Source organism: Protopterus annectens, chromosome 15.part0 (genome assembly GCF_019279795.1).
Source record: "Protopterus annectens isolate FY-2018-M chromosome 15.part0, PAN1.0, whole genome shotgun sequence".
Classification (NCBI taxonomy): Eukaryota; Metazoa; Chordata; order Ceratodontiformes; family Protopteridae; genus Protopterus; species Protopterus annectens.
Window position 1 is genome coordinate 266,077,211 of NC_056749.1, and position 24,293 is coordinate 266,101,503.

At 38.5% G+C, this 24,293-nt stretch overlaps 1 protein-coding gene across 1 annotated transcript in view; it reads right to left on the reverse strand.

Moving 5' to 3' along the window:
* TAF1 (TATA-box binding protein associated factor 1) overlaps positions 1 to 24,293 on the reverse strand; it is a 2,792,652-nt gene that overhangs the window by 2,013,070 nt on the left and 755,289 nt on the right. The window lies entirely within an intron of this gene.

The following is a 24,293-nucleotide window of genomic DNA, read 5'->3' on the forward strand; positions in this document are numbered from 1 at the left end:
CAGGAGTTCCAGTCAATGTTGAAATCGCCTAAGATTATGGTTTCTTGGGGAAAGTTACAGGAGGCCCAGCTAAGTATATTTTCTAGGGTATTGATGTTCTTGCCTGGGGGGATGTAGGAACATATTATGTTTATAGCCTTGGATTTATTAAGTTGGAGTTTGGTACAAAGTATTTCAGCATTTGCTGGGGAGGGGGGCAAAGAGTCAATTAAGGCTACCTGCAGTTCGGATTTGTATAGGAGGGCCACTCCTCCACCCTTTTTATTAAGACGATCTTGCCTTAAGGTGGTATAGCCAGGGGGAGTAAATTCGTTGTCTTTGGTACTGGGTTTAAGCCAGGTTTCTGTGAGACAGAGGATATCAAAGGCATAGAAGTGAATTAATGCATGAAGTTGTGTTACTTTGTTGTTAATGCTACGAATATTTAGGTGAGCAATAGAGAGGGAGTCAGTGGAGAAGGGAGAGCTAGTATAGTTATTAACTTGGTTTGTAGGGGTGGGATTGAGGATGGTATTGGGACCAGGGTTGGGGTGGATGTCCCCATGTATCAATAAAAGTGTTAGTGGGATTTGAAAGACTTTTGTGTATTTGATGGGTATTATAAAGAACCGTTTGGAGGTTGTGAATTTGTAATGGTGTAGTTTATGGTAGAGGGGGGTAGGCAGGGACAGGTTGAAAGTATATTAATATGAGTTTGGTCAGGTACGGGAAGTGTAGTTGTAGTATGTTTGTGTAATACAGGAGGTTGGTTAAGCCTAAGGTGTTCATAGGAGGTAAGAGTGTAGTAGTAAAACAGGATGTTAAGGAGAAGAAGAGGAAAGATTGAGTTAAGGGTTGGAGGCATGATTCCAGTGGGTAAGGGGTTAGTATGTGTAGGAATGTGTGGTTTATAAATAATAGGGTGAGGTGGTAAGGATCTGATTTAAGAGAGAGGGTGTGGTTTTAGGAGAAAGGAGTTAAAGGTTGTTATACAGGAAGTAGAGATAGGAAGTTAGGTAATTAGGGGTGTGTCTAGGTATGTATAAAGGTAGGACCCCTGGGGGTGGGTGGGAATTGGGGGTAGGGTGGGGAGCGGAGTGAGCGTAGCGAACGGAGCAGGGAAGAACTGGATGACCAGTTGCAGAAAACAATCAGGCAAGAAGAGAGAAACAGGTGATAAAGGTAAGGGAGAGCTAAACAGTAGAGAGTTTGAGGAGATTGTATGGTAAGTGGGGGGTAAATGAAATAGTGCTGGGTGAGATAGAGGAGTTACTCAAGAGAGAAATAGTAAGTTGCACTGGTAAAGTATGGAACAGGGAAGGACAGTAGGATTTGCAATGAGATACCCAGAGAATAAGATAGTAGGATTTGTGGTAGGAAGGGCGCCACCTAGTGGCCAGGTTAGGAAAGAAATATCAGACAGAGCAAGCAGGGGGATTAACATGCAAGTATCTTGCATTTGCAAAGTTATTAATTTTTTGTTTTTGGATTAACACATACTGTCACTGCCTGACAAAATGTCTACAGGTGCTGCCAGCTGGCTGTGGGAAGTCTGAACAGTATGTTCTGAGTGCAATTGACAGTTTCTTTCATGCATCTTCAAAGCTATTAGCGGTTTCTTTTCTCAGTGCGGACTGCTTTTACTTGGATACCACATGACTGTAGGGCAAGCAATTAATACTGAGACCCCTCACTTCTCTTCAAGAAGAATCTCGATAAGTGGATGGGGGATCGTAGGTTTGTCCCAGGGATTACTCCCGTGTCACTATTAGACAGAGGTACAGTAAACTAAACCTTAAAAAGGGCACAGTATACTCAAATCAAGGGGTGACGTAAGCCATACAGAATCGGGCTAGGCTTATAATTGCCCCAGGGCAGATAGCCTAGTATGAACCTATGAACCCTGATAACTCCTTGTTGGGAAAAAATTAAGCGGTACAGTCTAATTAATATTTAAAGGTACAATAACAAGCCATTCAGTGAAAAATAAAGTTTGAAACTAAAGGAAGTGAATAAGTTATATAACTAGTTGCCTTCCCAGCAGCCTTAACATCTTAATGCATTCAATGTAACAGTGTACAATTTGGCTTATTTATTTAAAAGTAGCCAGTGGGCGGCCACGGTGGTGCAGTGGTTAGCATTGCCGCCTCACAGCAAGAGGTTCTCCGGTTCGATCCTCGGCTGGGGTGCCTTCTGTGCGGAGTCTGCATGTCCTCCCTGTGGTCGCGTGGGTTTCCTCCGGGTGCTCCGGTTTCCTCCCACATCCCAAAGACATGCTGCAGGTGGATTGGACACTCTAAATTGGCCTTAGGTGTGCGTGTGAGTGTGCCTTCTGTGGAAGGTTGGGCGCTGGGCTGGCAACTCGACACCGTAAAACTCCACTGCCATTCAATGTGCGGACAGGTGATCCGCTGTGGCGACCCCTAACCGGGATAAAGCCGAAAGAAGAAGAAGAAGAAGAAGATTTAAAAGTAGCCAGTGCACTTTTTCTCAGGACTATAAGTTAATGTTTACCGAAAGCAATCACGTTATTCTTCACATCTAGGAGGGGAACAGAGATTAGAAAAGAATGGATATCAATACGTGTAAATGGGAACACAGGCTGTAACACACACTTGTATGTAAAACTTAATTTTAGATTAGGTAATGCCTGCGGGTGCAGCAGTCAATTTGGGGCAACTGCATCTATATATAGATGTAAACTTCATATGTTCAAAATGTACATAATTTTGACTGTTTGTTCTACATTAAAAGGGGATGGGGCATTCTGAAACTGTACTTGCCTGAGTGTCTTCACTGAAAAAAAATGTCTTGAAAAATATGAGAAAAAAAAAACAAAACTCCAAGCCATATAGGTCAGACCAGTAAATTTTAATACAGATTAGCATCTTCACATTGAAACACTACAAAACTTCATTAAATTAAATACAATTTATTCCACATCCTTAAATAAGAACAAAAAACATCATGATTTCTTCTACCCACTTCTACCCAATGTCACACGGACTCGGGCCTTTTTAGCAACAATGAATAATACTGTATTCTGAGACTGATATTTTTTTACAATAGATGTCAAAGATTTGTTTATTGTGATTCCATATGACTTTGGTACTCAATAGTTTGTTGAATCTTTATTTAGGAAAGATGTCAATCATGATCAAATTAATGTATATGAGGAACTTCTACAGATTATTTAAAAAAAAAAAAACAATTTTACATTTTTTGATGGTGGCTTCCTTTTGCAAAAGAGGGGAATAGCAATGGGCTCCCCTTGTGGTGGTTTAGTAGCAAATACAGTCATGATGGAGTGGGAAATAGATTTCTTTATAATAGTGAGTTCTTCAGATCATGTATAATTTTAGAGAATGTTTGGACAATATTTTTATTCTGTGGCAGGACTCTAGAGAAGAACTACATGAATTCATATCACACTTGAACAGTACCACATAATTTTTGGTATTCACATACACAGTCCACTTTGATAGTATTAAGTATGCTTAGATGTGATTTTACATAAGGATTATGCAAAAGTGGCATTCCTTTCAACTATTTACTGTAAAACCACTTACCCAAATGCCTTTTTGCATTTCACAAATGGACACCCTTACCAACAAAAAGATCAACAGTTAAGAGGCAACTGGCAAGAGCTGCCCAAATGATAAGTATAGATAAGGATTTTGAAAATGAGTGTAATAACTTACTGGACATACTTCGTAAGAGGGGATCTCCAAACACTTCAGTTTATGAACTTAAAAAGAAGCTAGTAGAAAAAGAATTAATGGCACATACAGACCACTCCTAAAAGGTAAAGAACAGCGAGAGCCTCTATCATTTAATGAAAGAAGACAGGCTAGTCAATTTAAATCACCTTTGGAGGGTTTAATCCTGTGGAATTTAGTAGAGCAATGGTGACAACATTCAATATTGATAGTGGATGTGTCAGATTGATTTTAAATAAGAACTGGTGTTTATTAACAGAACATAAAGAAATAGATGAAAAAATAGGGATTAGACCCAAAATAGTATACAGGAGGGTGTTAACTTTAAAAGCATTTTTGAGCTAAATATTAAACCTGGAATTGTTTCACCACTCACGGGAAGATATGGAAGTTGTAAAAACATCCAAGTTGGGGAAACATATGAGGTTAAAGGTACAAAGTATGACATAAAAGGGAAATTCAATTGTAATACAATAGGGGTTGTTCATGTGGCACTTTGCCAGCAATGCCCATGTTTTTACATGATAAAGATGGAGCACAAATTCCGTGAGCAAATTTACGAGCATCTTTACGAAATAAGTAAAAATAAACACACTAATGCATTATACAAGCATAAAAAATAATGGAGCATTTATTTAAGTTTGTGATAGTAGAGAAATTGGAAAGGAACCAACTTGGGGAGGTCCATGGGCCTTATACCTTGAAAAGGAGTTATTTTGGCAGTAGTTTTGGGAAGCACACAATTGGCCAGGGCTAAATGAGTCCCTCTCAATAATACCACTGTTGAAGTTAAAATCATTGACCAGACAGGTAGAGATCTTTTTATTGTAATAAATGATTTTTTTTAAGTTAGAGTGTATTACATTTCTGGGGTATAACATGGTTTGGGACATGTTTCTATAATATTTATACACACATATATATATGTTTATTACATGTTTTGAATTCTTGGTTAATTAGGCTAGTGCTGATAATCATGTGATTTTTTTTAGGATCACTAGTCATGAATTTTTAGAGGGAAAAATCATGTGACACTGAGTAGAACTTATCATGTGATTTTTTTAGGATCATTACTCGTGAATTTTTGGAAGGAAAATCATGTGACATTGTGAAGAATTAATCATGTGATGTCTTTTGTTCTTATTTAAGGCACTAACCTTTATTAAAAGTTTACCAGTCTGACCTATATGGCCTGGGAGTATTTTTTTCTCGGTTTGTGGGTCTGGTAATCTTGAAAAATATGACACAGGTTCCAATGGAGATGGGAAGAAGTAGCTGCATACGAGATCAGTCGATCAGCCTGTCAAACATTAGTGCGTACATGTAACTCAAAGTTCTTGGTACACATTCAAAAGAACTGTCATGATTGACAGGCAGGAGTAACAGCTTTTCGTCTTAATTGCAGTTCAGTTCATATTATCCTGGATTGTTAAAAGGCCTTACAGGAACAGGCACAGAAAAAAAGAGAGTACTAAATTATATTAAAAAGTAGGGTGCAAATAGGAATGTTGAAGACATATTTGAATAGAAATGAGCATGTGCAATTAACAAAGAAAGGACTTCAGGATGAACATTTGGTAAAACACCAGGGAAAAGTGGGAGTAATAATATTGATTGCTACAGGGGTACTCCAATATTGATGGAAGAGGGGAAAATACAACTGTACATTTGTTTAAGGACCAAAACATCAACAACCACAAACAGTATTAGATTTATAAAGTATCAGGGCATTTTAAGAATCAAGTCAAAACTGGAATGGAAAAATGAGATTTTTACCAATAGGAATGACTACAAGCAGGGGTACAGAAAATAGACAAGAGGGTGCTGGAAAACACTTGGAGAAAACTAGCAACAGAACCAAGTTATTGGGAGCAAATAACTAAAGGGGGAAAGTAACAGAATAGGATGCAGACTAAGAGAAAAGCTTAGGGAAGTGCTAAGTTAAAGACCAGCTCTGGCAGAGTTTTTTGTTGAAGCTGTATTAGAAAAATGGATAATTGGTAGGGCATATAAAAAGGATGGCAACTATAATAATCAATTTAAGGAATTTGAAAAAAATTGGAAATATAAAGAATGGAAGAATAATTCACAAAGGAACAATGGGATGACATATACATGGTTCCCAACTATACAAAGTCCAGAAAGTTTAGGATTTTTGGCTGAAAATGACTGCATGTGTATTTTCATACCCCAAACACACTTCAGAGATCATTCTGGGAGAATGCATGTGCATTTTCATACCCCAAACACAATTCAGAGATCATTCTGGGAGAATGCAATGAGTTTTCTTCTACTACTACTTTCAGCTTTTCCCAGTTAGGAGTTACCACAATGGAACAACGGTCAGCAGACCGACTAGCAGTGGAGTTTTACGGTGTCGAGTTGCCAACCCAGCTCCCAACCTTCCACAGAAGGCACACACATGCACACACACACACCTAGGGCCAATTTAGTGTGTCCGATCAGAATGCAATGAGTTATCACATTTTAAAAATTCCTTAGAAAATACTTTGTCAGAAATATTGGGGGAGCAAATATTAACTAAGAAAATTATTTTTTTCAGCTGGGTCACATGATCTGAACTGCAAAGAAATGCTAAGACCTTATTAAGTTGATTGCTGCTGGCTGCCAAAAAAGTAGTTACTAGAAAATGGAAATCAAAATCTAAACCAACTATAACTGAAGTACTGAATATTGTACATGAAATAAAATACTGCAGTGTGTGAGATGGTTAAGTGTTGGCAAACTAGTTACTTAGCCCATTTCACCCATTTGCTGGAATGAACATTCAAGGAATAGGGTTCAATGTTTAGCCATTCAATGAAAGTTTCATTCAATGGCTAAACATAGACTCAATGCAAACTTTATGCATAACTTACAATCCACCCGGTCATTTTCAGTTAAACATTACATAGCTCATTTAAGTCCTGCCTTCTTTTAAACCTCATTCCTCCCCTGTATGTATTGTTCCCACAAATCATATTTTCCCTATGTAACTTGCTCTTAACCTTTTCTAAATATTTCAACTCCAGTTGTTTTATCTCTACTACTATATTCACTACTTCTAGTACAGTTGGTTTAAATTTTGATTTCCATTTTCTAGTAATTGTTTTTTTGCCAGCCACCATAATTAGATATAACAAGCCCTTACCATGTCTAGGCAATTCCGATTCTGTATCACAGCTCAAGAGAAAATCATCTCCCTCATCACAACAATCTGCCCACCCAGCATCTCCGACAGTGCATCCCACAGGGAATCCTTAAAGTCCACCAACTCAACACACTCTAAGAAAATATGTTCCCATTACCCCTTTCTTCCCCATCACACTTCCAACATTTGCTGTCTACCCGAGGAAAAATTGTCTGGACTCTATGTGGAGTATAAAAATATCTATGTAAAAATTGCCAAGCAAAAATCCTAAATCTTCTAGATTTTGTTGCATATCTGGGAGTCATACATATATCATCCCATTGTTTCTTTGTGAACTGCTTACCCACTCTCTCTTCCCAATCCTTTCTAAACTCCCCTGATTTGATTCTTATGGTGATCATGCAACATTTGATATGCTCTAATAATTATTCCTTTTTTAATGGCAGCTTCTGTTCTAGATTCTACTAAAAACTCTACCACTGACGGTCTTTCATTTAGGACACCCCCTATTTCTTTTTCTTTGCCTATACTCTGAAATCAATCCTTGATAGGGAAGGCAATCACTAGCCTGCAGTCCAAGTACATTTTTTGCCTCTTCCCAATCTATCACCCTTCCCTCTCTAGCTATTTGCTCGCAATACCTTGCTTCCTTTGCCAGTTTTCTCCAATAAATTCCAGCTCCTTGTTTCCTATCATCTATCTTCCTAACTGAATGTCATCCCTAACAACAGAATCTTCTTTTTCCATTCCCATGTTGGCTTAATTCTTAGGATACTTTCTGCTACTCTATAGATATAACATTCTGTATGATTACTGTTACTCTCCTTAAAGGCCTGCATCCAACATCCCAGTCTCTCCTTGTTTTGTGAGCTTCCTGCTTGTTTCTTCAACTTCCATTTCCACTTTGAATTACAGTTTTCATTCTTGTGCTATGCCCAGGAGCCTTAACTGCATAGCTCTGAAATACCCCTTCAACTTGGGTAATCCCAATATGCCCTGTTCTACTGGAAGAATCAGCTCATCCCACTTGACTCTTGGCGCCTTCCCCTCCCAAATAAAGTCTTTCAGATCTTTATTAATTACTACCCACAATGTCTCCTCTGGCTGATAAAAATATGCCTGACCTGTGTATAAGACTAATGGGACTAAAACATTTTAACTGATTGTATCTTACTATCCATATCACAAAGCTTCCTTTTTCTCAGTTTTTGTATTATCTTTTTCTTAGTCTCTTCCCACATATCCTTAGCTACCACAACATAATCATTATTAATCCATACTCCTAAAAACTTTCCTTTATCATGTCCCCATAAATATGAATATTGCTGAACCAATTCATATGTAGGTACATAATTTACTGCCATTACCTTTGTTTTAGCTTCATTAATTTTGTATCCCGAAAAGATATGAAAAGATATGAAACTGCCTCAAAATGCTCCGCAACACTGTAATCTCTCTTTCTGGTTCTGTTAGGTATAAAATAATATCATCTGCAAATAGCGCCATTTTTCTTGACTACCATACCAATTATATCCTTGAAATTCAAGTCCCTTATTTTCTTTCCCAACGGTTCTTAATATAACACAAACAACAAAAGTGAAAAGAGGACATCCCTGTCTGGTTCCTCTGCTCAAGTAGAAGTTATCAATGAAGAACCCACCCACTTTAATTTTTGCTTCCGATACCTCATATATCTTCCTAATCAACCTTATAATTTTTTCAGGAAATGTAAATGCTCCCATTGCCCTGCTCATAAAAGTCCCAGCTTACTCTGTCAAATGCTTTCTCCACATTAAGTCCCACTAACAACAATGGTATTTTCTTAGATTCTGTTTCCCTCTGAGTTATCAGTGCTCTGTTAATATTGTTAAATGTTTGCCTCCCCTCCACAAAACCACAATAATCCATATCTATCAAATTTGGCATCACTTTTGACATTCTTTTAGCCATTATAGACAAACATTTTATAATCATGGTTTAGTATTGAAACGAAACACCACTGCTTTTTTCCAGGATGCTGGTACTTCTCTTAAAATGCGGTTAAACCAAACCTTTCCGATCTTTATCAGTTTTTTCCCCTCCTAGCTTCCAAACTTCCATGGGAATATCATCTTTTCTGGGGACTTTCCTGTAGATTGGCTAAACATCACATTTTTTTATCTCCTCTCCTCCTGTCCTATCCATTAGTAATTCAACATCAACTAACTCTAACCTTGGAATATTTAATTCTTCCATAAACATATCCATTTGTATCTTTTATTGATTTCCATACTTCTCTGCTTTATACAGACAGTCATAGAATTTCTGAAATATTTCTAATACCTCTACAGGACCTCTTATTAACTTCTTTGATAAACTGGCGATAAGCCTTTCTACTTTCTGTTACTGGAGTCATAGTGCTGAAAGTTTGTGTGCTCTAGTGTTATAAAAAAAAGTTGCTTAACAATCGTGTATATTATTGAGGTTATCCCTCATTTTCTTCTTAGCATTCTGCAGTTGATCCTCTTCTTGTTTTGTGAGATTCACCCTGTTCTACACTACTTAAACTTTTGTCAGTCTGTCTAAATAATTCTTGTTACTTCTTAACCATACCTCCCTTTCTTTTATTTTCACCCTATGTTTAAACTCCCCCTTAATATTATCCCACTCCCCAGCTATATTTTCAGAAGTAATTTATATCCTGTCAAATAGCTCCTGAATAATTTCCACAGCCCATTCCTTAAATTCCTCTCTTTTCAACAGATAGGTGGAAATGTATCAGTGTCTCATTTTTATTTAATTACCCTGTATTTTTATTTTAATTATTAGTGCATGATCTGATTAGTTATTGGGTGCATATCAAGACCTTCAACTAAATGCACATGTTCCTGTGAAATGTAAATTCTGTCTAGCTTAGCCCATTTTTTATATCTTGGGGAATAATATATAAATTCACTCCAAAATCCTATTACTCAGTTCACATCTTCCATGTCAAATATTTTCATAAATGTCTTCAATAATCTACCCTCCTTTGCTTTACTTTCCCTTCTGGGCCCCACAGACACAACCATCACTGCTGCAAATCAAATTCCGGTCCCCACCTATAAGTAACATTCCTTGCTGAAAACTGATGATTTCTCCCAGAATTTTCTTATGCTCCATTATAGAAGTTTTAGGTGGACTAGAAATAAATGCCCTTGTAATCTCCTCCCTTGTCAGTATCCCCTTAGCCCTAAAAATCTGCCATTCTTTTTTATCATCTATCAGTACTGCAGCTTCTCTTGCAATATAAGCACTCTTCTTTTCCTTTGTCCCAAATATTCTGCTTAATAACCATCCTGAAAACCCTTCTTTATCAAATTTACATGTTCAGTTCTTTCCAAGTGTGTCTCCTGTAACATAGCTACTTGTATTCTACATTTTTAATATAGTTCACTATTCTTTCTCTTTTGTATTTATCTGTGAGACCATTGACATTTGAAGACATTACAGAAAGCATCATTGTACTAAAAAAGTAATTATTCCCACCTTTTACATATAACATCTTTTTTGTTAAATGTCTAGTTCCAGCATTTGCATTATATACATACACTGTTTCGCAGTATGAACTTTTATATAGTCATTTCTTGTCATATCCATTTGAGCCTATGTCAAATCTTACAAAAAATTTGTTTTATTGAAAACCATCAAACAAAAAAAAATACCCCTCTAAAACCTATTAATTTAAAACTAACACACAAAACTATATACATCTTCAAATATTTAAGTTTTAACCTTCTAATAGGAATAAATGTCCTAAACTGACAGCCACACTCTGAGACTTGTGTTAACCTAAAAAAAGGCTATCCATGCTAAGATGCATGCTGTAGCCTATGCTTCTAAGTATTAACTGGTTTTGTCTTATCTGTATAGCTACAGCTCTTCCAATTGAGAACCCCCCTGAATGCTTTCAGAGAACATTATCTCATAACCAGTTTCTCTTTTCTTTTCCCCCAGCCAATCACTCTCCACCAGACTTTATCAGATTGTCTCCATAGAGACATGAGAAGCAGACAGCCTACTTCTCATTATCAGATTGTCTCTATGGAGACATAAGAACCAGACAGTCAATTTCTCTATCAGATTGTTTCCATGGAGACATGAGGGCCACATACAGAATTGCTACTAAGCATACACTCGTTTGCTAGAAAAAACCCCACATAATATTCAATATTCTTTTTCATTTTCTTGCTTTCTTTTTAAAACTTGTTACTAAATCAATCTAAGGTCCTTAGTCCAGTCGTCCCCATGCAAGAATGAAAACAAGCACATTCATTTTTCTTTTGTCATGCTCTTTTAACCAGGCTTTTTTTTCAATGTAGTGCCTACATTTCTTAAAACTGAAGAAGAAGAATGAGAGAAGGTAGTAAGAAAGGAAAAAAAGAATGGCAGCACCTATTTACAATCCCCATTACACTTAAAATTAACTGAGAGAACTCTACTATATAGCATACAAAGAAAACTATGCAGCACGAAAATAGTACTATCGTTTTCTTTACTTACAGTTAACTTTCTCCCTTTCCCCTCCCTAAAGCATTTTTCTCAACATTAATGACACAAAGTAGGGCATATACTTCAGAGTCCCCCAGAAGTACAACAAATTCTGAAAAAGTCCAATATTTCCAGATTTTGTTCTTCTGTCATATTTTACAAATATAATTACTGCACTGTAATCTCAAATTAAGTTACTGATTTTATTGTTCATGTCCATCTCCCAAATCATGTCTCTGAGTCATTTCCAACGTACTCTTGATTCTTCTAGTCAACTATCATGCTCCCTTCCTTCTCTCCAACATTTTCCATTGAAACAGTGGAAAAGGTTTTACAGATACAGTCTTTCTGTGGTCTTTATTACCAGAAGAACAAGAAGCAGTATCTCCTTCTGTCTCACAGCTCAGTTTTTGTTAAACAAACTTTTGTATTTCCTCCTTAGCATGTACTTCATAAAAAATGATTTTGTCTCTTCAGGGAAGTCAGTGTTTTGTTTATTTTAATCAGGTCTGTATGCAATTGTCTTATATAGCCCTGTAGGTTACTTTAAGTCAACTCTGGAGTTTGCATTGCTGTTTGCTGAACAGCGGCAGAACTTTCCCCACTAAGTGTACCTTCCTCACTTTTTGCAGCTTTTTTTTTCCAGGTGCTCTACATTTCTTTTTTCCTGGGATCCAGACAGTACAGCAGTTTGAATCTCACACCTGCATCTCGACATTCCCTTAACAGTGCAATGAATTTACTCCTCATCTGCCTGGTGTATGACTAATTCTTCTCCACAAACACTCTACTATCTCCCACTTTCAGTATTTTGTTGTTCTGCTACAGTTTTGTCATTATCAACTTCTTCTGTTGGTAGGATTACATCTTTACTATTAAAGGTCTATGTTGCTTTCTCATAGCCAGGTTTGAAGCATACATATGATGTGCTCTTTCAGCTAACAACTGCTGTGGAATACCTATCCAGTTGCTTATTTGTGCTTTCATAAAATTAAAGCAGTCTGTGTCTTCCAGCTTCTTTGGTACAGCTGAAAATCTCAGGTTTTTCCTATGTGTTATGCCCTCTAATTCTATTATTTTATGAAACATTTATTCCTAAGCAGTCTCATATTCAGCAAGCCTTTTCTTCACTTCAACCTCTGATTTTTGCAGCTTTACCACCTCATCTGAATATTTGTTTAAAGCTTCTTCCATTTTTTCCTGCCTTTTGTTGTTTGTGTTGATATACTCCATCAGTGTTTTGTTTATTTTAATCAGGTCTGTATGCAATTGTCTTATATAGTCCTGTAGGTTACTTTAAGTCAACTCTGGAGTTTGCATTGTTTTTTGCTGAAAAGCTGCAGAACTTTCCCCACTAAGTGTACCTTCCTCACTTTTTGCAGCTTTTTTTTCCCAGGTGCTCTACATTTCTTTTTTCCTGGGATCCAGACAGTACACTTACTAGCCAGTTACTGAAATTCACCCATAAACACAAAGGTCTACCGGCTTTCTCTGTTGAGATTTGCTTGCACACTGGGATATCCAGAGTTAAGTTGTTACTCAATGTGTAGCCATCTTGGAAAAGTCTGTTAACTCACTATTTTTGATAGTTTCACAGCACAAATACTTTTAGCACACTTAGACAATAGAAAGGAAAAAGGACTACCGCAAATGTATACACGGTATGGCCTGATAAGTAACCTGAGATCCCACAGAAGTATTAGAGATATTTTTGAAATGTTATGAACATTTCTATAATGCATAAGAATATAGAAAAAAATAAACAGGACAACAGAAACAGTTGCAGAAGACTTAATTATGCCAAAGTTAGTGCAAGATGAGAATCAACAATTAATAGCAAAGGTTAAAATTAATGAGATAAAAATGGCGATGCATAATCAATTAACAGTGAAGTCCCCAGGAACCGACTGTACTTCTGTGAATGCTTGTAGGGAAGAAAGTGGGAAACATCTGGGAGTTTTTACCAGTATTTTAGAAAGGGGTTGAGGGGAAGTACCAACATCTTGGAAGACGGTCATAGTGTCTGCATTACAAAGAAGGCAAAGATTCTTCAGACCCAGGTTCATCTAGATTCAATTCAATTTTAATTTAAAACCATAACAATAAAGTGTTTATTACTAACTAAGAGGAAGACAAAAGATATAACAGACATGGATCAGGTAACCTAACATACAATTGAATCTGAAAACCTTACATGACACATCATCCCGAAGCTGTCGAATATCCTCTTTGCTGAAAAGACAGAGTGGGTAGCTTTGGAACATCGATAAACAGATAAGCATGTAAAGAAGTGGACAATAACCCGCACAAGCATTAAGTCATACTATAAGCAAATATCTAAATAATGTTTTAACGTTGACCCCTACCACCTGCTACCATACTATAAATAATAAATGCCTAAATAAAGACATAAAGAAATGAAGTAAAAAGGCTAAATAAGCAGACAAGAAAGAAATGGACATATCAGGCAAAACCAAACACCAAATATGAGGTAATGCATCGGAGGCAGAAACAAACAGGGTGCAAAGTATTGCAGGTCCAAACAAAAATGTTTAATCCAGAAAAATATTTAGTGCTTTCTTCCCTGGTCAGGTACATCAGCAGAATACCAAATAACTTCCAACACTTCCTTTTATGCCATCAACAGCCGACACAAATCCATGTTGTTAACGAGTACAATTTAAAATTAAAACCAGTGCCACTGCTGTAAAATTTATGCTCTTAGCTATTCAAATCAAAAATTGCAAGAATCAACTATTTCTTTCAAATTCAATGTATAAATAAATAAAAATAACAAATTAAAAATAACTGCAGTGATTGAACAGTCACTCATTGATATGCATGTGTGATAAAATATGTAAAAACCATGAAAAACAGTGACATTCCTCACTTTGTCTACAAAAATATGTCTCTAATAAAACTGTACTATGAGCATTTCAACATAGCAGTAGCAAATGTTTGTCAAAAATGGGAGTGCAAAATGATAAATAATAAATATTGACAAATATTCCCCATAAAAAAATCAGAGTTTAGCAGAACGTCGTTTTACCACAGATTTTACTGATAAAATATCATTCAAACTGGTGGAATAAGTAGCATTTAACCTAAATTGCCAAAGCAGTTCTTTGTACATTACTTTCATTCCTCCCCCCAACCTGATTAATTTCAACCTCTTCCAATATGGCAAATTTAAGATCCTTAAAAGCATTGTATATAAACGTGTTTAAAAGGATAGTTATTGGGATTCCTTGTGTTCATGTACTCTTTTCTTGAAAGGTCTCTCAGTTTTTCCCACATAGAAACCAGCACAAGTCGAGCACTTTGCAATAAACACCACACCCATCCGAAGTCCCACAATTACCCTTTTGTAAATATATTTTGGTATTTAAGCTGTTGTCCAGACGCACTGATTTCTCCAACAAAACATGTGAGCACTGCTTGCAGGAACCACATTCTCCTGGTACCATTATAACTACAGACTTTTTTATTATTACTGGGGCCCAAACCTCTAGTCCCTTGTTTCTAATATGTTTTTAAAGTTCACGGTAGTCTTAAAAACAAATCTAGGTTGGGACCCTACTATTTCAAACATGGTTGTATTGGTTTTAAAAATGTTCCAGCTGTTAGTCACAATAATATTAACCTGATTGGAGCTTTTATTGCACTGGATGACCAGTGCTCTTTCAAAAGATATGTTCAAGGCTGCTTTTTATGTGATACAAGGTACAGAACTGATCTGCCTACTTGTAAAGTCTAGACCCAAAAGTGGTTTATATTTTGACCCTATTTCTGCAAAAAGTACAGTTTTGTACCTACCATAAATGTAGATGTCCGATAGACATGCAACTGCAGTCATAACATGAGGGTTGTCCTGCCTCAGGCAGCCCTCGGTCGGCCGGATTCCAAAGTCTGGGTCCGACGTCGGCTGATGTCGCATTTCTCTCCGACGTCACAGCGGCTGGAGTACATAAGCAGCCATTTTCTTCAGTATTTCTTGCCCCAGATGCCAGGTGCCCTCCAAGGAAGGCTGTAATCAATTTGGGAGACAAAAACAGGATTCCAAACAAATAAATGAACAATAAAACAAATACACCATAACAGATATCCCCAGCTAAGAGTAACAGGGATAGGAGTGGACCCTAGGCATAGAGGGGTATGGAGGGAGGGAAAATCCGACTGCAGTTGCATGTCTATCGGACATCTACATTTATGGTAGGTACAAAACTGTACTATGTCCTTCAAGAATGCAACTGCAGTCATAACATGTGGGTAGAATACCATAGCTTAGCTGGGGGAGGAGGTATGCTCTAGGAAAGAGATGGTGTGGCAATCAAACCCTGCAGGACTGCCGAAGCAAAGCCTGCTCTGGATCTGGAATATAGAGGGAGATTGTAGTGTTTGGAGAATGTATGCACGGAGCTCCATGTAGCAGCTTCTAGAATGTCCTTGGTAGGCACCCCTCTTAAATAAGCTGTAGAGGTGGCTGTAGCTCTGGTGGAATGTGGTCTGACATTGGCTGGAACAGTCTTTCCATGAAAGGAATAACAGAATCTGATGCAATGTCCAATCCATTTAGAAATAGTCTGTTTTGAAATTGCTTTTCCTTGGACTGCAGGGCGTAAGCTACAAAAGTTGTTCAGACTTCCTACTGGCCTTGGTTCTGTCCAGGTAGTATCGAAGTTGTCTGTGAATGTCCAAGGTATGCAAAAGTCTTTCCCCTTATTCTCAGGATTGGGGAAGAAAGCAGGCAGATGAATGGCTTGATTTAGAGAAACCCTAGATACCACCTTTGGCATAAAAGTAGGGTTGGTCCTTAATGAAACCCTGTCTCTGTGGAAAATAATAAAGGGTGGTATTGCCATTAGGGCCTGTAGCTCAAACCCTTCTTGCTGAGGTAATTGCCAACAGGAAAGCTGTCTTCCATGAGAGAAATTGCAAGTCAACTGAAGCTGCTGGCTCAAAAGGAGGTAGAGTCAGTTTTTCTAAGACAAATTTGAGGTCCCAGGCTGGCACTGGGGCCTTTCTTGGTGGCTTAATGTTCTTGATTCCCCTGAGGAATTGTCTTAGTAAGGGGTGAGAGAAAACAGGAGGATCAGTGTTGTATCTAGCTGAAATAGTAGATGCATGTATCTTTATGGAAGAATATGAGAGGCCGTTCTTTAACATATCTGCCAAATATTCCAAGATAAGTGGGATGTTCAGTAATGATGCATCATGTCCCTTGCTGGTATTCCAATTGCTGAATCCTGAATCTTTTCCACTTTGCTAAGTAAACCTTTCTGGTGGATGGTCTACGAGCCTCTGTTAGTATCCGCTGAACTTCCTTGGAGAGAGATAAGCTGAAGTTATTTATGGGATCTCCCAGGCTGTTAGCTGCAGTGTCTGAAGGTTTGGATGCAGTGTTTCGAAATTGTGTTGAGTCAAAAGTAGAGGCCACTGAGGGAGGGCCCACCTCCTGGTGTGACATATGTTCCGTAGTAGTGGGTACCAGTGCTGTCTTGGCCAATCCGGAGCTATTATGATTCCCTTGGGCTTCTCTGCTTTGATCTTTAGTAATACTGAGGTCATCAGTGGCAGAGGTGGGAATGCATAGACTGCTAGGGAGTTCCAGTTGAATGAGAGGGCATCTATTTTCCAAGCTTTTGGATGGTATGTCCTTGTGCAAAATTTTGGTAGAAGATGGTTGAGGTGAGAGGCAAATAGGTCCACTTCTGGCTTGCTCCATGTCGAAGTGAGTTGTCTGAAGGCCTTCGGATGTAACCTCCACTCGTGTGGATCTGTGAAATTCCTACTTAGGCTGTCCGCCAACACATTGTCTTTTCCTGGAACAAACTTGGATTGTAACTGGATGTTTAGGCTCAGTGATTTCTCCTAAAGCTGCATTGTCAGTCTGCAAAGGGGGTAAGAGTGGGTGCCCCCCTGCTTATGTACCACATCACAGTGGTGTTGTCTGTCCGTATCATTAAATGGCCTTGCTGGAGTTGGTGTTGAAAAGCCTCGATGGCATGCATTACTGCCAGCATTTCCTTTTGGTTTATATGCAGATGTGTTTCCTTTGGAGACCATTGTCCTTGTATACACCTGCCTTCCATGTGCGCCCCCCATCCAAGGTCTGAGGCATCTGTAGTCATGGTCTGTGTTATCTGTGGTTTTTTGAATGACATACCTGTGTTTTCCTGGCTCACCGAGGCCCACCATAGGAATTCCTTTTGTAGGCATGGAATGAGTGGTATGATTGTCTCCAAGTTGTTGCTGTGTTGAGACCAAATGCTTTTTAGGTACCATTGAAGCTTTCTCATGTGTAGTTTTGCTAATGGAACCAGTAGAATGCAGGATGCCATGTAACCCAGGGCCTGTAGGAATCTCCTTGCAGTCATCTGGGTGAGTTTTGCTAAACCTTTGAAGTAATGAGTTAACTTCTCTTGCTTGTCTTCTGTCAGGTAAGCCATCTGAGAGGCTGTGTCTAGTTTGGCTCCTAAGAAGATTATTTGCTGGGATGGCTGCAGTCTTGACTTTTGGAAGTTGACTGTGTATCCCAGAGCTTGAAGTAATCGTATGACATAATCCAGGTTTTTTGTCAACATCAATTTGTCGTCCGCTTGTATGAGGCAGTCGTCCAGGTACGGGTAAATTTGTATACCCTGGAGCCTGCAATGAGCAATTACTGAAGCCAGGCATTTTGTAAATACTCTGGGCGCAGTAGATAAGCCAAATGGCAATGCTGAGAATTGATAATGCTCTGGCCTTGCAAGAAAACTGAGGTATCTTCTGCAGCTGTGTCTGATAGGGACATGCAGGTATGCCTCCTTGAGGTCCAGAGTAATCAGCCACGACTCCTTGCTCAGCATGGGAAGGAGTTGCTGTAGAGTCAGCATTTTGAACTTTGGTACTATGAGAAAGGTGTTTAATGCGGACAAGTCCAGTATTGGTCTCCACTGAGATTCTTTTCTTGGAACAAGGAACAGTCTTGAGTAAAACCCCTGTTCTTGTTCTTGTTGTGGAACTCTTTCTATTGCTTTCATTCGAGTCAGCAGAGTGATTTGCTTGATAGCCTCTGCCCTTTGATTTTGTGGTAGGTTTGGCATGCCTTGTTTTCTTGGTAAGGTATGAAAATGGAACCTGTACCCTCGGTCTATAATGTCCAAAATCCATTTGTCCTTTGTCAGTCTGTGCCAGTTTTCTGCAAACAGAGATAATTTCCCGCCCAAGGGAGGTTCTAGTTGTTCCCTGGTAGGCGGTAGTAGAGGAAAGTCATTGAGTTTGTGGTTGTTGGGCAGGTGAAACCCCTGCGTCACTTCTTTGATTTCCTGGCTGCCATTGTCGTCCCCTGTAAGGGCCTCTGTATTGGCCTCTTCCTCGGCCACGTCTGTTCTTACCCCTTTGAAACTTTTCTGGATTAGGAAAGGACCAGTTTTTTGAAGGCCAATTCCTACTGAATCTGGGGGGTTGAACCTGGAGGAAATCTTTCACCGTCTGAACTGATTTTGCTTTTTCTTCGATGGTCTTTAACACATCCTTAGCATTTGCACCAAAAAGCTTGTTCTTTTCCAAATGTGCATCCAGAAGTTTTGCTTTTACATGATCTGGTAGAGGTTGATCTTTTAACCAAGCATGTCTACGAATCACTGCCCGTCATAGCTGCCCTACATGAAGCTTCCAGTGCATCATATCCACACTGCAGGAAGTGATTGCTTACTTGCTGAGTGTTATGTACAGCTTCCTGCAAAGTCTTCCTGTCTAAAGGATCAGGAGAAGCTAATGTTTTTTGTAAATCTTCTAAAAGATAATCCTGATATTGTAACATATGAAAAAGGCAATTTAAAGCTCTCATAGATAAGGTAGTGGATGTGTAAACCTTTTTGCCCCATCTCTCTAATGACCTTGCTTCCCTGTTGGAGGGCAAAGGATTTTTTGAGGTGGAGGCTGAAACTCCTTTACGCCCCTGTGAAATAGTTTCCAAATCAGCAGTATGGGCCCTGAATAAATGGGAATGAGTTTCTGGGACCCTGTAATACCTGTCTGGCTTGGCTGGAGCAGGAGGAAGAGAATCAGGGGTAGCACTAGAGTCAGAATACAAGTCATCCAGAACATCAAGTACAGGAGGAATAGCTAAGGGCCTGTGCTGAGGCTTCTTAAGGAAAGTCCTAAGGCGTTTCCTAGAATCAGAATATTCCTGACCCTGCCACTTGAAATGTTCCCTCATGGTGTGCAGAACTTCCCCAAAAGAAATATCCTCAGGAGGGGAGGCCGAAGGGATGGAATCTTCTGCATCCGAGTCCTCATAGGTCTGGAAGAGCTCTTCCTGGCTATCAGAGAGGGTAGAGCCCTCAGAGTCTTCATCTGAAGGAGTAGGGTCAGAGGGTTCAACCAGGGGCCTTTTATCAGGAGGAGGCTGGGATGCTCTCTCAGGATGGGCCTGTGAACCTCTAATCATGGAAATTAAATGAGCAGCCATGGACATAATTTGTGTCTCCGGAGTCGGCTGAGGTAAGGATTTAGAAGTAATATGCTTTGTTTTGCTGGCTGCCTTAGCCCTAGTGTAGGCTTTAATAGACATGGCCATAGGAGGCCTGGCAGCTCCACGTGCAGGAGTGACCTTGTCTACAGCAATGGTCTCGGGCATTTCCTCGGTTTCGGTATCCGGAGGAAAGTCTATAACTGGCGTCGGAGTAATGTCTGGAATCGGAGTCGTCGGTAATGCGGTGTCTTCAGTTCGGAGCGGTGGAGAGACCGTCTCAGAGGGAACCGGAGCACTCGCGCTAGGTTTTGGCGTGGAGTCGGTGGTAGACGCAGGCCGAGGATGTCGGTCCCGGTCTTTTCGCTTTTTGGGAGTTTGCGATGTCGGAAGATCCGACGGCATGGTGTAGGCAAATTTATCGCCGAAAAAATCTTCAGCGAACTCCGCCCGGCGCCTGAGAGTGCGCTTGTTGAAGCGAGCACAGGCTACACAGGCCGAGACGTCGTGGTCTGGACCCAGGCAAGGGAGGCAGTAAGAGTGGAAATCCTTATGAGGTATTTGTTTACCACAAAAAAGACAATTGTTAACTTTTTCAGTAATTTCTGACATCGGCTGAGGCAAGAAAAGGTCCCCAATGGGGTACTTAGCTTTTTTGATGACTTCGGTATGGTAGAATACAGGAGCTGACCGACCGGCACTTGCGAACTGCTTCTGCTTCGGGCACCGCACGGCAAGAAAGACTGAAGAAAATGGCGTCGGCTGATGCTTATGTACTCCAGCCGCTCTGACGTCGGAGAGAAATGCGACATCAGCCGACGTCGGACACAGACTTTGGAATCCGGCCGACCGAGGGCTGCCTGAGGCAGGACAACCCTCATGTTATGACTGCAGTTGCATTCTTGAAGGACATCCTCTACAGCAATATTAACAGTGAGATCCTGGGGGTAACCTCTTTCCACAATGATGAGAATGAGTTTCTCAATTTCCTTTTTCACTTCATCAAATGGGGAAGTCATCCTAGCCACTCTAATGCACTTTTCCTGTAACTTAAGAGGTGGAAGCTTTCAAAGTGCATACATCAGTTGCTAAAGGTTGGTTTCCTGTAAATGGCTGAAGTAAAACCTCTAATAAATAATACAATCATGATGTCTAAGTAGTTCATCTTATATTTATTAAAACTGGATGTAAACCTAAAGAAACCAGTTGATTTGTTTAAATATTCAATAAAGTTCACAATTTCATATTCTAGCAGATCCCATAAAATGAACATATCATACAAATACCTTAAGTACAATTTACAGCAACTGGAAAACAGTGACTTGAGCACAAAACGTCTCTCCCAAGTTAAACAGCACTAAATTTGCATAAATAGGGGCACAAGCTGCACCCACTGCAACTTAACTTGCTTGAAAATTTCGGTACTTATTATCGCACCCACATTCCAAAAGGTCACATAATTAAAGACATTTCCTTCAAGTTATACTTTGCAGTATGAATTAATTTTCATTCTCTTCTTTTCAATGAAAAAAGGGTCTTGGTTTAAATAGCAAGTGCAAAGGATTTTTTAACAATTTCCTTCTGTTAATATCATACTCTCATCTTGTAAAGCGGGCTTTATAATTCTAAAATGTGTAGTTATTCTACTTTAGTTAGTTTAGCAGACTTATATGTATTACTGCAACATCAGAATGCAAAGTTGAATGACATGGAATCAAGAAGTAATTGGACATTTGTTCAGCACACAGTATATAGAAACACCAGTTTATTAAACTTAATAAATAAGTTCAGGTCTGCTGTAGTAACTGAAGTAAAACTATACATTTTAAAATAATAAAGCCTACTTTACAAACCGTGCATATAATTATAACAAAATAAATGGTTAAAAAACTTTGCACCTAATCTTTAATGAAATCCTCAAACAAAAAACTAAATACCTTTTCAGAACACCTCTGGTAATTTAGAGCAAGCACAGAAAGCAAAGTAAATTTTCAGCAAATGAAGTTTAATCCTCCAGACAGGAACAAAAATGCCCCTAATTGACAGCTGCACCCAAAGGCATTACCTAATCTAAAATTAAGGTTACCCACGCTGAAGTCCATGTTATAGCAAGTGTTCCCACTTACAGTGATTGCTATCTGTTTTTTTCTTATCCCTCTCCCCATTACAGAAGTGAAAAACAGCTTGTACACTTTTAGAAAATATTAACTTTTATCCCCAAGAAAAAGTGTACTGGCTACCTTTAAATAAAACTAAATTGTGTGCTGTTCTATTAAATGCATTAAAGTATTAAAGCTGCTGAGGAGGCTGTCATTCACTATCCATAACTTCAAACATTATTTTAAACTGAAGTGCTTAGCTTTGTACCTTTAAATTTTGCATTTTCTAAAGCAAAGAATGCTCAGAACTCTAAAATTTAATTCCTTGTACCTGCAGACAGCTTGTATCATGTAAAAGTAGCCAGGAATGAAAAAATCAAATGATAACTTTGCAGATATACAAAAGGAATCTTGGTAAATTTCACTAAGAACAGAATATTCATAATTCCCATGGCCAACTGCCTTCAGTGGCAAACTTATGGTCTCCCACTGGAAAAACTGAATCTCTTTGCAGATGCAAGAATCTTTTCTCATGGCGTTCATTTTTTCATATTTTCCAAGCTTATTTTCTTAGGAAAAACACTGGTTTATACCTTAAGCCAAGGACAATAATCTAATAAAAACATAGGAAATTATCTTAATTCTGCGTATAATATCATCAGTGTACATTTACACCCCACCCCAGAAGTTCAAGATCACAGCATATGAGCATAAACTTGCTTCTGTCCAGCCTTTCTTCTCTTTCTTATACTGTAAAGCTCATATTTTTGCAATTAAAAAATACTTGTTTAATATATTTAAAATATACAAAGGTTATGTTTGTTTTAACATCTTTTATACATACAACAGTTACTGAAAATCCTTCCCTGATGCTAATAATACCCTGGCTGCACACTATACAAAACTGCTTTATATGTAATGTAACATGCAGTTTACAATATGTCAAACTGTACAGAAATTCTAACACAAACAAAAATTAATTACTTAGCTACTTTTTTCCCCTTTACAGGTTTAACAAAGTCAACAAAAGTCCAGCCTTTCTCAGACACTTTTTATTGCAAAACCAGGTTTCACAAATGTTACTGATGCATTATATTCTCTGATTTATTCACTAATTTTGGTGCTGACTTTTTTTTTTTTTTTTATTCCAAACATCTTTATTAAATTTACACATATGACAAAGGCAATCTTACATTTATATAAATGAAAAACATACACAATGATATCACTGTAGTTGCAAACAGTTGACATCACAGACACCACTGAAACAACTGTAGCTGCAAACATTACACATCACTTATAAACCAAACAGTCATTGTCAGTTAAGCAATATATAGCTCATTCATATCCCTGCCTCTTAAACTTCGATCCTGCTCTGCGTATATTGTTCCCACAATTCACATTTTTTCCTATGCATTTTGCTCCTTCCCTCTTCTACAGATCCCAATTCCAGTTTGTTTTAATTTGTTTTTATGGTCTGAAGAAGGAATCTTGTTCCGATAGTGCTAACCATGTTTTTTAAACAGAGTTTTTATTAAACTGCTGGATCCTTGGCCATGGTTGTTTGGAGTCATCCTTTGTTTCTCCACACATTTAAAAACAAACTGGACTAATTATGATCCTAAATGTAAGCAGGAACATAAGTGATAACATCTAAGCCATCACATTTTTACAAAGACACACTTGTTTAAAGTGTCCTCCTTGATTACAACAAAAATTCTGTTGCCTGGCTAGCTAGACCAAAAACATGCAGCAAGCTAGTGGGCATTTCAAAACACAGCACATATGTGTGGTGCTAGGACACTAACAGCTGCATAAAAGGTTCTGTACAGACATAAAGGAAAAACACTGATACTGCAGTTAACAACTAACTAAATACAACTAATTCTACAGATGTCACATGGAATGAACAGTTGAAATTGTAGTACCACTACAGAATCAAGAGGAAATTACCTTCTAAAATAAAAGAGTACAGACAGGGGTATTACATACCTTTACCTACTCCCATAAAACAGCACAACATACATTTGTGAAGCATTTTTAAGGGTGGCTGGTACCCCTTAACCTTCTGTCCCTTTGGAACTAGCAAATTAGGAGTCAAGGGGGTCATCTACAACAGAAATTAACTAAAAATACAGTTCGCCAAAGAGATCAATTATAAATATTCATCCCACAGAGCACATGCTTCATTCTAAAAGTCAAGCAACTGTTGTGATAATTCTGTTCTAGAAAAAAAAAACTACTTTCATGGAAGGCAAGCAATGCAAAAATTTTGGCCAGCCTGGCACCAGTTAGTGATTTATAACACTATGCACCTCAGCAGCTTGTGCATGGGTAATTGAAGATCTGTCTTTTGTTGCAGTCTGTCTACAACAGATTCA